The 15,292-nt window shown below is 38.3% G+C and overlaps 1 protein-coding gene across 1 annotated transcript in view; it reads right to left on the bottom strand.

Annotated features, from left to right (window-relative positions):
- LOC150084737 (RNA polymerase II-associated protein 1) overlaps window positions 1–15,292 on the bottom strand; it is a 630,471-nt gene that overhangs the window by 371,014 nt on the left and 244,165 nt on the right. The gene's annotated exons all lie outside the window — the stretch shown is intronic.

A 15,292-nucleotide genomic window follows, 5' to 3' on the forward strand; every position in this document is an offset into this window, starting at 1 on the left:
CTAGTCTGTAATCAAGTCACAAAGGAGGTTAGGCAAGCAAAAACAGTTTATGAGAAATCTTTGGCAATGATGAAAAGACTTAACTTATAAACTCTAGAAGGAAGGGGATGAATCAGATTAGACCACTTGATATCAATGGTTTGACTGTTGCTGATCCTGCTCAGGTAGCTGACAAACTGAATGAGTATTTTTCATCTACATTCATAAATGAGAATTCTATAGAGATGTTTGGTCAGATTACCAAATTCTAACAGGGCATTAAATGATTTTGTAATAATTGAGAGCAAAGAGGAGGAGAAATTTTGAAGTTAAACGTAAGAAATGTACCTTGGGTGGATGGGATCTATCCAATTATTGAAGGAGGTAGCAAAGGAGATAAGCAAACCCTTAGCCATAATTATGAGAGCATCCTCAGATTCAGGGGAGGTCCCCACAAACTTGAGATGTGCAAATATATCCCCAATTCACACCGGGGGGATAAAGGGTGATATGAGTAATTACAGACCTGTTAGTTTAACTTCTGTTCTGAGTTAAAATAATGGCATCATTGGTTAAAGAAGCAATGCACGATCATCTAGACAAGACTGCGTTATAGTTCAGACACATGTTAAGGGGAAATCTTGCCTGACCAATTTGTTGGATATTACAATATGGTCACAAAGGAACCGAATGCAAAAAATAATTCTGTCATATACTTGGATTTCAGATAACCTTTTCATACTGTTGCACATGGAAGATGCTGTAAAATTGGAGCAGTATGGCATTAAGGGCAAGTTGCTGTTATGGTTAAAGGGTTGGTTGAGTGGGAGAGAACAAGAGTGGTAATCAATGGAACTAATGTTATTAGCAGTGGAACTCTACTAATAACATTGGTTATTAGTAGGACTCTAAGGGACTCTACTAATAACATTGGTTATTAGTAGGACTCTAAGGGACTCTACTAATAACATTAGTCCACAAAGGTGTTGGATCCATTGTTGTTTTCTATATTTATCAATGATACTGATGAAGGTATATGAGGCTCGATGTAGAAGTTTGCAGACGATACGAAGGTTGGCAGGGTAGTTAATGACACTAATGACAGTATGCTACTGCAACAGGATCCGGAAAAGTTGGGCAGATCAGTTGAGAGGTGACAACTGAAGTTTAACATTGACAAATGCAAAGTATTGCATATGGGTAGCAGTAACTCTAGAGTAACTTACCAGATGTGCAGTATTACACTTAGTGTAGTGGAGAATGAAAAAGACCAGGGGGTAATTGTGCATTCAAATATGAAGTTTTTTAAGGTGGAGACAGGCTGTCAGAGCAGCACATGGGGTCTTGTCAATGATATACAGAAATTTCACTAGCAGGGATAAGGAGGTGATTATCCCTTTGTATAAGGTAATGGTCAGGCCACACCTTGAGTACTGTGTACATGTGTGGAGGCATCATTTTAGGAAGGATGTAGAGCTGATGGAATGAGTACAGAGAAGGGCAACAATTGGTGAGGGGAACAAAAATTTGCTCTTACCAAGAAAGGCTTAAGTTCTGCAAATTGTAGTGTCTGGAGACAAGGGAACTGCGAGGTTATCTGTAGATCTCTACTCTCAAGACTTCATTCCATCTTATCTCACATGTGCTCGATTGGACTGAAGTCTAATGAGTTGGGAAGGCCACTACAGCAGGCTTAATTCAGTCTCATGTTCATGGAACCAGTTCAGTACAATACTAGCCTTGTGACATGGGGCATTAATAACTGGAAGAACCTAAATACTGATGGTGTGGAGTATATTTCTTTGGTGCACATTGGGCCTCTTGATACAAGTGGAGCAACACTTAGATGACACAGGTTATCTGGAAACTGTTTCTGAGGTCAGTCTCTTTCTAGCTTCAGTGTATCCATATCTACAGCTACAATGACCATGGACTCATGTTTTCTTCATTTTCTGGTTTTCCCATACTATGAAACAGCACAAACTGTGATTCAGCAGACTAGGCAATATTTTTCTAATTTTGTACTGTCCACTGTTAATGTTGTTCCCAAGCCCACTTCCTTCACCATACCTTCTTGTTTTTATGCTGACAGGAGTGGAACCCAGTTCAATCATCAGCTGGGGTAACCAAATCATGACAAGGTATGGCTAGTTGTGCATTATGAAATGCCTCTTTGGTTACCACTGTTGTACCAGTTTGTTATTTCACTGAAAATAGCATTTCTACTACCTGACATAGTTCCGCTGGCCTCTGGTATTATGAGCTGGTTTTGACCAGAGAAGCATCATTGGTTAATGTTATTTGGTTACCAGACCAATGTTTGACCCAACTGAGACATAGTTTATATGAAAACTTCACCACAGTTGCAGTTTCCTAGACATTTATACCGGAGCATAAGACATTGGCTACCATCACACATTCAAAGTAGTTAAAATTTTTCATCTCACCAATATTCACACTAAACGGCATATGCAGCATCTTTACATATCTGCCTACCTGCTCCATATTTTATGGTATGAACAAGTGATGCTGTTACTAAAGGAATGCTCAATTGCATGAAAAGGTTGGAGTACTATTAAAGTGAGTACTTAATTGTACCTATTAAAACAGATGATGTAAACACATACATGACATGTAGTTGTTACACTTAGGCTGAACATGAAGCATGCACTGTTAAATTTGGTATGTCTATAATTAAAAAATATAATATATCTGTTTGAAAAATATGTTTGTGTGTGTGTGTCCAAGGAATAACAGAAATTTGACTAAAACTCAAAAGAACTGATAAGTTTGTGGATATGTTATTCAGATAATTCTGAAATTTTGTGTGAACAAACTATAATTCAATCATTCAATATAAGATGGTTGGATAACCTTATGAAACGATATCAATGTACTAACAATAGTTCTATATATTTTTTATTTATTCTTTTTGGAGAGATTTTTCTAAGTCTGTTGAAAATGGCAAAAATTAAGAAATATAAATCTTTATATCAACCTTGATTTACTCAGCAGACCTTACTTCAGATAGTCTGACTTTTCTGAAACCAGATAATGACATGCTTCACATTTCAAATGATTCATAAAACTACCTAACATATGATATCAAAGAAAACAGCAAAGACTTCTCTACTTATATAAACTCTAAAAGGAAGGGGATGAATCAGATTGGTCCACTTGATATCAATGGTTTGACTGTAGATAATCATTCTCAGACAACTGTCAAATTAAATGAGTATTTTGCATCTACATTCACAGGAGGATTTCTGTAGAAAGTCGAAGACAGCAGCTCATTAAACTACAACAGGGAGTTAAATGACTTTGTAATAACTCAGAGTGAACTGGAGGAGAAATTGCTGAAGTTAAACACACGAAAGGCCCCTGGGGTAGATGGGATCTATCCAGTTATATTAAAGGAGGTGGCAAAGGAAGTAAGCAAACCCTTAGCCATAATTATGAGAGCTTCCTTGGACTCAGGGGGAGGTACCCATAGACTGGAGATATGCAAATGTGACCCCAATTTACAAAGGAGGAAAAAAGGGCGATACAAGTAATTATAGACCTGTGAGTATAACTTCTGATCCAGGGAAAATAATGGAGTCACTGCTTAAAGAACCATTGCAGGATCATCTAGACAAGACAGCAGTAATAATTCAGACACAGCATGGGTTTGTTAAGGGGAAGTCTTGTGTGACTAATTTGATTGGATACTATGATGTGGTCACAAAGGAACTGGATGTAAAAAAAAAATTTTGATATCATATACTTGGATTTCAGGAAAGCTTTTGATACTGTTGCACATGGAAGACTACTGTACAAACTGGAGCAGTATGGCATTAAGGGCAAGATGCTACAATGGACAAAAGGATGGTTGAGTGAAAGAAGACAGAGTGGTAATCAATGGATACTGCTTTTCGTGGACTAATGTTATTAGTGGTGTCCCTCAGGGTTTGGTATTGGGCTCATTGCTGTTTTGTATCAATGATCAGGGGCTCACATCTGATGAGTATGGGCTTGGCACACCCAGGGTCCTGAGCTGGATATCATCATTTTTCTCCTTCTTGGTGATTCCCTTCTACTTCTCTCTCTCTCTCTCTCTCTCTCTCTCTCTCTCCAGGGTAATTCTGTTTTTTTTTTTTTTTTTTTTTTTTTCCCGGCTGGTACAACATAAGCTTCAGACTTCCTTGCACTATACAGCTAATAATAATAATAATAATACTAATAATAATAATAATAATACAATACAATTTTATTTATCAAGAGAATTTGTTTACAATAAATGAACTTGTTAAGAAAAGTAAATTTCTTGACAACAAGTTGTAATTCTTCCTTTACAACAGTTTTGTACAAATTTGTTATCTTACAGAAAAGACTACGAAGTCACTACACATAGTATATTCCACACTGTAAACAGAGGTAGTAGTTTATCTGCATATCAATTCTAATCTACTGTGTCATTGAGTATCAAGAATTTTCTTATTAGGAATTTTAATTTGGAGATGGGGTAACTTCTCCTGAGCCTGAAATCAATGCTAGCCAACAAGTTGTTTATTATATTCATTGTGTGCCTATCTCCAGATCTATTTAGTATCCTAGGGTGAGGCAAAGTAATTGCTTTTGGGTTCCTTAAATTTTGTGAGACATTTCTTTGCAGATTCGACTCTTCAAAAATAGTGTTAAGATTTTTTAAGAATAGATTTAACTTCAGTTTTTGAACTGGATACAGTATTTTATGTTTCAACAAAAATTGCCTTCTCTTCAGGTCATTCCAAGAGTTTGTCCCCATTAAAAGTTTCAGAATCCTATTCATTAAGTTGTTTATTGCCCTTATTTCTGTTTTATTTGCTCGTGCCCATATATTTACTAAATAATTGAGCTGGGAGTCCACTAATGCATAAAATAAGGTAACTTTTGTTCTAAGATTTAACTTATTCTTAATGTAGTAGAAAAAGTACACATAAAATCTTATTTTTTTGTACAAGTTTGTTATATGTATTACCCAACTTATACTGTAGTCAATCCATAACCCAAGGTAACAATGATTTGAAACTTCTTCCACAGCTAGACATTTGCAATTCTTGAAATTCTGATCATGTAGGCAATCATGTTTGTGCAATTTGATAGAGGGTTGAATGTCCAAGGTTTTATGAGGAGGTCTTATTACCAAAAATTTTGTTTTTTCAAAGCTGAGTGCTAATTTATTATCGTGCAATCAAATTTGTAAATGTATTGCATCCTATTGTAATTCATTCTCCATTTTTGTTAGGTTCTTTCCTATTGTATATAAGATTATATCATCTGCATAAATTTTTATAAAGGAGTTCTTAATTACTTCGAATATGTCATTTATATAGATGTTGAACATGATTGGCCCAACATGTGTGCCCTGTATTTTCTACTTCCACTGTTATTTTTCTCTTTGTTAAATAATTTGCTAGGAGTTAGTAGTAGTAGTAGTAGTAGTAGTGGCATGTGATGCAAGAAAGCAAATGTATGAGCTTATGCAGCATCAGCCAAAAAAAAAAAAAAAAAAAAAAAAATCACACCATTCCCTCCAAATGCCTGTCCAGTTCCTCCTTAAATTTATTCAACCTATCAACTTCCACAACGACAGATGGAAGTTTGTTCCAGCAATTAACCACCCGCTGGCTAAAGGCAAATTTCCGCACATCTAATCTACATCTGTCTTTTCTTAATTTGAATTTATGCCCCCTTAGGTTCGTAATCTGAACAAGTGGAAGGATCTTATGAGAATTCAGCATGCTCATCCCATTCAAGGCCTTATACACCTCAATCAGATCACCGTGCAGATGCCTAGTCTCCAGCCACTGCAATTTGCAGAACTTAAGCCTCTCTTGATAAGAGGATCCCTTCATTCCCCTCACCAATCTTGTTGCCCTTCTCTGTACACGCTCAAGTAAATCTACATCCTTCCTAAAATGAGGCCTCCAGACCTGTACGCAGTACTCAAGGCATGGCCTGACCACTGCCTTGTATAATGGGATAATCACATCCCTGTCCCTGCTAGAAAAATTCCTATATATCATTGACAAAACCCCATGACCTGCCCTGGCAGCCTGTCTGCATTGCTCAGAAAGCTTCATATCTCACTGCACAATTACTCCCAGGGGTCTTTTTCATTTTCTACCACCTTAAGTGTAGTACCACACAGTTGGTACGTTTCTCTGGGGTTACTTCTACCCATATGCAGTACTTTGTATTTGTCAAGGTTAAACTTCAGTTGCCACTTCTTAGCCCATCTGCCCAAATTATCTAGATCCTGTTGCAGTAGCACACTGCCATTACTGTCATTAACAACCCTGCCAACCTTTGTATCATCTGCAAACTTCGACACTAAGCCTGATATACCTTCATCAATATCATTGATAAATATACAAAACAACAGTGGACCCAACACCGAACCCTGTGGGACTCCACTAATAACATTAGTCCAAGAAGAGCAGCACCCATTGATTACCACCCTGTCTTCTCCCACTTAACCATCCTTTTATCCATTGTAGCAACTTACCCTTAATACCATTCTGCTCCAATTTGTACAATTGTCTTCCATGCGCAACAGTGTCAAAAGCTTTCCTGAAATCCAAATATATGATATCAAAATTATTTTTTGCATCCAGTTCCTTTGTAACCACATCATAATATCCTATGAAATTTGTCAGACAAAACTTTCCCTTAACAAACCCATGCTGTGTCTGAATTATTGCTGCAGTCTTCTCTAGATGATCCTGCAATGCATCTTTAACCAGCGACTCCATTATTTTACCCGGAACAGAAGTTAAACTAACTGGTCTGTAATTACTTGTGTCACCCTTCGATCCCCCTTTGTGAATTGGGGATACATTTGCACATCTCCAGTGTGGGGGAACCTCCCCTGAGTAAGGGTTTGCTTAGTTGCTTTGCCGCCTCCTTTAATATAACTGGATAGATCCCATCCACCCCAGGTGCTTTTCTTACGTTTAACTTCAACAGTTTCTGAGTTGACTGAGTCTTCCCCTTATACCATATTTCAGTAATTTCTGTTGCAATACTGGGATATCAATTAGGTCATATGCTTTGGTCAAATCTATAAATAAAATCAATATGAAGTTATCGTTGTTTAAATGTAAGTTTAGAGAGTCTACTAAGTTCTCTAATAATGTCTGTGTGCTCTTGCCCTTCTGATATGAGAATAGAGAGTTGTTTAAGAGTCCATATTGATGTAAATATTTGCTTATAAGGGAAAATATATAATTTCTATTATCTTATTTAAAACTGACTGAATTGTTATTGGTCTGTAATTGCAAAAGTCATCAGGTGGTCCCTTTTTATATATAGGAATTACCTTAAATGAGAATAAATTTGTAGGATAGCTTCCCGACTCTAACATCCGTGCTATTAGCTCTACCTAGAGAACAGAGAACTGTTCTTTGTTTCTCTTTACCTCGGTTACTGTAATATAGTCCAGTCCGTAAGATTTCTTGTTCTTTAATTGTTCTATAATTTTAAGAATCTCAGTATAATGTGGAGCTAAGACTACACGAGAGTTCATTATCTTGTTGAGTAAAGGAATCTTGGCAATAATGTATTAAATATCTGTTGAGATCTAATACAGCTTTGGAAAACCTATTTGCAGCCTCATATTGTTTGTTTGCACCAGAAATCTGTTCTACTAGTGTTTTAATTTGGTTTCCTCTTGACTTTTTCTTCCTTGTATTTAATATGTTATTTATAATGCTCCATTTATGCTTTTGTGTTATCTGCTTATCCATGAAAAGATGATTGTAATAAGTGTTTTTTATCATACCTGTCACTTTATTTCTGAGTGTTTTATAATTGTGATAATGTTCTTTCTTTGATGGACAATTTCTATACTGCCTGAAATATTTATCCCTTTGTACCATTAGTTCTTCTATTTCTTTAGTCATCCAAGGTTTCCTAAGCTTAATCCTGATACTCCCAGTGTTTGTGTTGTTGGCTGTGTGATTAACTTTTCTCTCGGTATTATACCTCGAATTGTTTATAATTTGTATTATCTTATTTGAAAAAACATTTACATTTGTTGTGTAAGATGCTTGATTTTGTATAACATGTTTTCTATGTTCTGTTTCAGTTTACCTGTTGATAAATAATTTTTCTTCGTAGCATTTGTTAATTTTATATCTTCATATGGATGTTGTTTTGAATACATATCTACTATTAGTATACATGTTCTGTGATCTGAAAGTTGATTTAATAGTATGTAGGAATTAGCGTACTTCAACTTGATATTTGTAATTAGGTGGTCCAAACAAGAGCTGACTGTTCTATTACCCTCCATCCTTTGTTGCCTAGTTATTCCAAATACGGTATGTTCAAATCCATAATTGTTTAATATTGCAGAGTATCTGGGCATCACATTATCAGTTCCATCGGTTAGCAAATTAATATTAAAATCTCCTACTAGTATGGTCTTATCTGTTTGTATGTCGTCCCATTGCAAAATAATGTTTTCTAATTTTATTAGGAAGCTGTTTATTGAATCTGATGGTGGCCTGCAAAAAAGCACAAATCATGAATGTGTTTTCTGGGTCTTCTCCTAATAATTTGACACAGCAGTTTTCACAAGACTGAGTTAAGTGGTAAACCTGTATTGCCCTAAAGCATGTTCTATAGTATATTATTATTCCTCCACCCCTTCTCAACTCTCTCAATATATAGACCTTTTCATCATCTTGTATGTTATAATTGGAAATTTCATCACTTTTTACGTTAACTTCTGTTAAAACTATACATGAGATATATTCTTTCATTGCATTTATATATTGCAAGAAGTTAAACCAATTTTTTCTTACTGACCTGATATTTAGAGATACCATAAAGAACTGTTTTTTATCAATTATAAGAGCTTGAATATTTTGATTATTTATAAAATGTAAAGGTGAATTGAAAATCTGCGATTCATCAAAAAACATACCTGATGTCTTAATTTTACCTTAAATCTAGATTTCTGGACATTTCAATTATTCACAATAAAAGAGTCTATTTTATAAACTGCAAATCCTTTGAACTCTGAATTCTAATGGCTCTTGAAGATTCATTCTTCTTCACATAAATTTTGCCATGTTTTAGCCATAAAAATTTGTAACTGTGAGTTCTTATTAATTGTTTTGTTTTCCCAAAACAATTGCTTGAGGTGGGTGTTAAGTGGTTATTTATGTAGATTGGGATATTGCTATTGTTCTGATATATATCTTTTGCTGTTAGTCGGATCTCCTTTGCCACATGGTTTGAAAACTTCACAATTAGTGTGGGCTTGTCGTTTGTTTTCTTATTGTTTGGTATGTAATAGTGTTCTATTTCTTTGTTGTGCTGTAGTTTCAATGCAAGTCCTAGCTGCTGTATAACAGGCTCTAGATTTTGGCCTGCTAATCCAGTTAATCCTACTATTTCTACGTTATTCGCTAACAACTGCTGCTCTATCGAGTCTATCCTTAAGTTAAGCAAGTTGGAATTTTCCTCATTTTGCTTGAATGAAGCTTCCAGCTCCACAATCCTTTTGCCAATTGCTGTGTTGGAGTCCTGTAGTTTGTTCATGCTTTTTTGTATTCTGTCAAAGGAATCTGAGACAAATGAAATCGATTTCTTGATATCTTCTACTTCTGTCTTCAGGTCTTCTATTTGCTTCTTTATTGGTACTATCTCTATTAGTAAATCCAGCAAATGGATTTTACTGGATAGCTTTCTCAGTACGTCTTCCATATTAAGTGTGTTCGCCTGCTTTTGTGTAGCTTCTAAGTCTTCGTTCACTTCTTTTGGTGAATGCAGCAAGTCGTGAAATTCTTCTGCCGAGTAGCAAATTTCACTTCTTTCTTCCCTCTCTTCTTTCCTGCACAATATACACCTCCACTGCTGTTTCTTTTGTTTCGCCATTCCTTTATAGGTTGCTTCTTTCAATGAGCATCTGTAATGATACCCATTGTTGCAGCCATGACATACCACTTCTTGCACGTGCAGCGGTAGGTTGCACTTTTTGCATATATTTTCATTCATTTTTGCAAAACTTTGGAGTAGTCAATACAAGACGTTTCAGATAAAGCACTTGCACAAAATAAATACCAAAAGAATGAATTTAACAACTTACAACTAGCAAAAATTTCCAATTTTCTCTTATTCACAATAATAATAATTAAAAAAAGGGCACGATGGCCCAGTGGTTAAGACACTGTACTTACCAGCCTGATGGACCCGGGTTCGAATCCCGCCTTGGTGGAAGTGAGCATGGCTCTATTATGCTGGGAGACTGATACAATAATAATAATATTAAAATGATGATGATAATAATAATAAGAAAAAATATATATATCGCGAAAGTTACTCCATTGGACTTACCTCCCCCAAGGCCAGAGTGACAACTGAGCCAGGTAGTGGCGCCATCTGGTGTCACTTGCAAGAACTAAATAATAATAAAATAAAAAAACAACTGGACATAAGCTAAACAAGTCCACCTCCACAGATGGATGATGTCACAGAGAAATATTATTTATACTGCATCCAGCACTGTCCCCTGTAAGGCTACCACAAAAGAAGGGCAAGACTATCCAGCCCCACCAACTGGAAGTGCTTCCTGCACTAGTGACCACCCAGGAAGGAAGAAAACGCCAAAGCATGACATAGAGCAGCGAAATGAATACGTACATCATGTGAGCATACTATGAAATAACCAGACTAGAAACCGATATGACAACGTACAGGTCACGACTACATACCAAGTTGTTGAAATGATACCTGGATATTCAGGTCACGGAACAGCGATTAGCGGACCAAAGAAGGACCATTGTCACAAAGAACCTAATAGCACCTGCCATCCTGGAAACAATCAAGCAAGATGTCAGCGATCAACTACAAAGCACAAAGAATCTGGTCAATATGGAACCACAGGAGCAAGAAGAAATACAACCCAGAGTAGCTGAAGTGGAAAGAGACAAAGTAATGATATCCACAATATAAGAAGAGTGGGCCCTAACAGAATTCGAAGGAATGGACCCCACAAGAATATGTGGTGTCCATTCCTGCTAGGTATCACATTCCTATAATGCGATACCTAGCAGAGGCCAAATAAAATCCCATGGAGAGTAACAGACCACCTCAATTGGCAAATAATGCCACATTACCTTGACAACAATGGTGCAATGCTAGAGGCTATCCACACAGCTGTATATTGTGCTGCCACAGCAGCTAGTAGGATTAGTGGAAAAGAAATGAGCAACCAGCAGCAGAAGAACCAAAAACAGAAGGAACCGCCAGCTTGGGAAAGAAGACTTCAGCAGAAGATAGAAGAATTAAGAGTCAAGATAGGTCAGTTTACCCAGTATCAACAGGGTAATAGAAGTAAGAAATTGATTGGAAAGGTGAAGAGCATCCTCAAGAGAGATAGCATCCACAGCAAACACGAGACCAGAAATCAGAGAATAGGAGAATACTTGGACACACTGAAACAGAACCTCCTCGCACTCAGCAAGAGACTACACCGATACAAAGAGAGCTCCCAGAGGAAAATAAATGACCAAATCTTTGATGAGGACCAAAGAGCCTTCTACAGGAAACTGGGTGAAGATGAGAAAGCAGGAAACGGACCACCCAAAAGAAGATGATCAAAGAGTTCTGGGGAAATATCTGGAGCAGTGAAGTAAGACATAACAGCAGAGCACCCTGGATAGAAGTAGAACAGAAGAAAACCAAGGACATACAAGAGAATGAGAGATTCGAGGAGAAGTAAAACAGTCGATTAGGAACACCCACAACTGGCAAACCCCAGGAATTGATAACATCCACAACTACTGGTACAAGAAGCTCACCTGCACACAAAAGCACTTAGCAGCAGAGCAGTTCACTCGAATGATAAGGCACCCGCAGACAATCCCAAAGTTTCTCACCGAAGAAGTCTCATATCTGAAGCATAAAGGTGAAGATACAAGAAACCCGGCAAAATACAGGCCAATCATCTGCCTCCTTACAATGTATAAGATCCTGACCAGCTGCATAACCAAGAAGATATCAGACCTCTTAGACAGTCAGAACATAATGGACAAACAGCAGGGTTTACCAATTGGTTAACCTTTGAAAGGTTAACCAATTAACCTTGCAAAGAAACAATTAACCATAGATGCCACAGTTATGGAGCAAGCCTACAAGAAGCACCGCAACCTATACACAGTCTACATCGATTACCGCAAGGCCTTCGACTCTGTACCTCAAAGCTGGCTAATAGAGACCCCTGAAAATCTACAAGGTCAATCCGATAGTGACAAACTTCCTTGGAGCAACAATGGCAAAATGGAGTACCACCATTAAGGTTGAGAACATCACAACCAGGCCAATCCCCATTAGAAGAGAAATCTTTCAGGGAGATACTCTGAGATCACTGTGGTTCTGTTTAGCACTCAACCCACTATCCACCATGCTTAATGGCAGCAAGTATGGATATAACCTCAAAGAAGGAAGAAAGAATCTGTACACCATCACACACCTGATGTACAAGGATGACATCAAGCTCTATGCGCCAACTGAGAAGCAACTCCAGCAACTACTCAGGATCACCGAAGAATTCAGCAAGGACATCAGGATGGAATTTGGTCTAGACAAATGCAAGACCCACACAGTGCACCAGGGAAAATTAGCTGGCCAAAACTACCAGCTGCTGACTGGTAAAGAGATCGAAGCTATGACAGAAGGAGAGACCTAAAAATACCTAGGGATGATGCAGGCTCAGCAGTTAGAGCACAAGGAAATCAAGAAGTGCATGACTGAAAAATATCATCAGAGACTCAGAAGCCTGCTGAAAGCAAAATTGAATGGAAGGAACACAGTTAAAGCCATAAACACCTATGTAACTCCAGTACTAACATACACCTTCGGGGTCATAGATTGGACTAAAACCGAGCTAGAAGATATCATGCGAAAAACAAGGACAATGATGATCAAGAGCCACCAATACCACCCGAAGCCAGCAATGGAGAGACTAACAATAGTTCGGAAAGAGGAAGGAAGGGGCCTGATAGACCTGACAGAGCAACAGAAAACAGCAATAGTCAACCTGAAGGATTATTTCAGCACACTCCACCAGGCCACATGGAAGATAGATAAGTGGTATATCCCACAGAACCTAAGCGAGGAACTCCCTCTGGCCCAGATGGCACAAGAAACGAAGTTAGAAAGATGGGCAAAGAAGACACTCCATGGCAGACACTACAATGACCTCCATCAAGATCATATTGACAACATTGCTTCCAATGCATGGCTCACAAGCGGGACGCTATTCCTTGAGACTGAAGAATTCATGCTGACCATCCAAGACTATGTAATCAACACCAGAAACTATAGAAAATACATTGCAAAGGAGCCCGGAATGTCAGATGACACATGTCGACGATGCCACCTGGCCTCAGAAACGATCCAACACATCAACCGCGGGGTGCAAGGTGATCACCCAGACTGAGTACACTCATAGACGATCAGGATAATACGTCAGAAGCTAGCGAGGAAATACCAGTTGACAAACTGGTATTTCTACGAACCCCAGGCAGTACTAGAGACCCGAACCCACAAGCTGTACTGGGACCATGCCATAATAATGGATAAGACCATCCCGCACAACAGACCAGACATAACCCTTGTGGACAAGATGAAAAAGGGTACCTACCCGATTGACACAGTGGTACCCAACACTAGCAATGTCCAGAAAACCCATGAGGAAAAAATTAGGAAGTACACAAACCTGAGACACGAGGTCAAGGAGATGTGGCATATGCAAGATCTGGTGAGTATGGGCTTGGCACACCTTGGGTCCTGAGCTGGATATCACCATTCTTCTCTTTCTTGGTGATTCCCTTCTACTTATCTCTCTCTCTCTGGGTAATTCAGAAATTTTTTTTTGGCTGGTGCAGCATAAGCCTCAGGCTTCCTTGCACACTATGACTAATAATAATAATAATCCCAATCATAGTGTCAACCACTGTTATGGTGCCAAAGACTACACAGCAGCCTAGCAGCAATAGGTCTCCCAGAGAACACCTGTAGGATAGTCAGAGATTTCCTCGACCAACAGTAACACCAGACATTACAACCAGCCTGTGTACTTGGTAGCAATACCCATCACGAGGTGGAACCAAAATCAGGGAGAAATAATATATAGAGCAACAACAACAACAACAATAATAATAATAATAATAATATTGATGAAGGTATATCAAGCTTAATGTCAAAGTTTGTAGATGATACAAAGGTTGGCAGGGTTGTTAATAACTGTAATGACGGTATGCTGCTGCAACAGGATCTGGAAAAGTTGGGCAGATGGGCTGAGAAGTGGCAACTGAAATTTTTTTTTTTTTTTTTTCAGTTGTTGGCACATTGGCTTCTGTGGTCATAATGCACCTCCCAAAGTTATTTTTGCATTTTACTCTGATCCAAGCCCAAGGCGGAATTCGAACCCGCGACCTTTGGGTTGCCAGGCAGGCACTTTACCCACCTGGCTAGCCTGGTCGGCCTGAAGTTTAACATTGACAAAATGCAAAGTACTGTATATGGGTAGCAGTAACCCCAGAGAAATGTACCAACTGGGTGGTGTTACACTCAGGGTAGTTGAGAATGAAAGAAACCTGGAGGTAATCGTGCAGTCAGATATGAAGTTTTCTGAGCAGTGCAGACTGGCTGGGCTCATAGGGTCTTGTCAATGATATACAGAAATTTTTTGAGCAGGGATAAGGAGGTGATTATCCCCTTGTATAAGGCAATGGTCAGGCCACACCTTGAGTACTGTGCACAGGTCTGGAAGCCTCATTTTAGGAAGGATGTGAGTTGCTAGAACGAGTAGAGAAGGGAACAAAAGGGATGCTTTTACAAAGAAAGGCTTAAGTTCTGCAAATTGCAGCTTCTGGAGGCTAGGCACCTGCGAGGCGATCTGATTGAGGTGTATACGGCCTTGAATAGACTGAGATGGCTTTATGCTGATGGGATTCTTCTGCTTGCTCAGATTAGAAACCTGAGGGGGCATATATTCAAACCGAGGAAAGACAGTTGCAGAACAGATGTGCAGAAATTTGCCTTTAGCCAGCAGATAGTTGATTGCTGGAACAATCTACCATCTGTTGTTTTGGAAGTTGATAGCTTAAATATATTCAAGGCAGAACTAGACAAACATTTGGAATGAATGGATCAGTGAAATGGGAAGATTTTTTTTTTTTTTTTTTTTTTTGGCTGATACTGTATATGCTTGCTTTCTTGCATCATATGCCTCTACTAATGCTAATGTCCTTAGTAAGGAATAATTATCAGCTTT

Source organism: Mastigoproctus giganteus, chromosome 6 (genome assembly GCF_048544385.1).
Source record: "Mastigoproctus giganteus isolate SK-2022 chromosome 6, ASM4854438v1, whole genome shotgun sequence".
In the NCBI taxonomy this organism is placed as follows: domain Eukaryota; kingdom Metazoa; phylum Arthropoda; class Arachnida; order Uropygi; family Thelyphonidae; genus Mastigoproctus; species Mastigoproctus giganteus.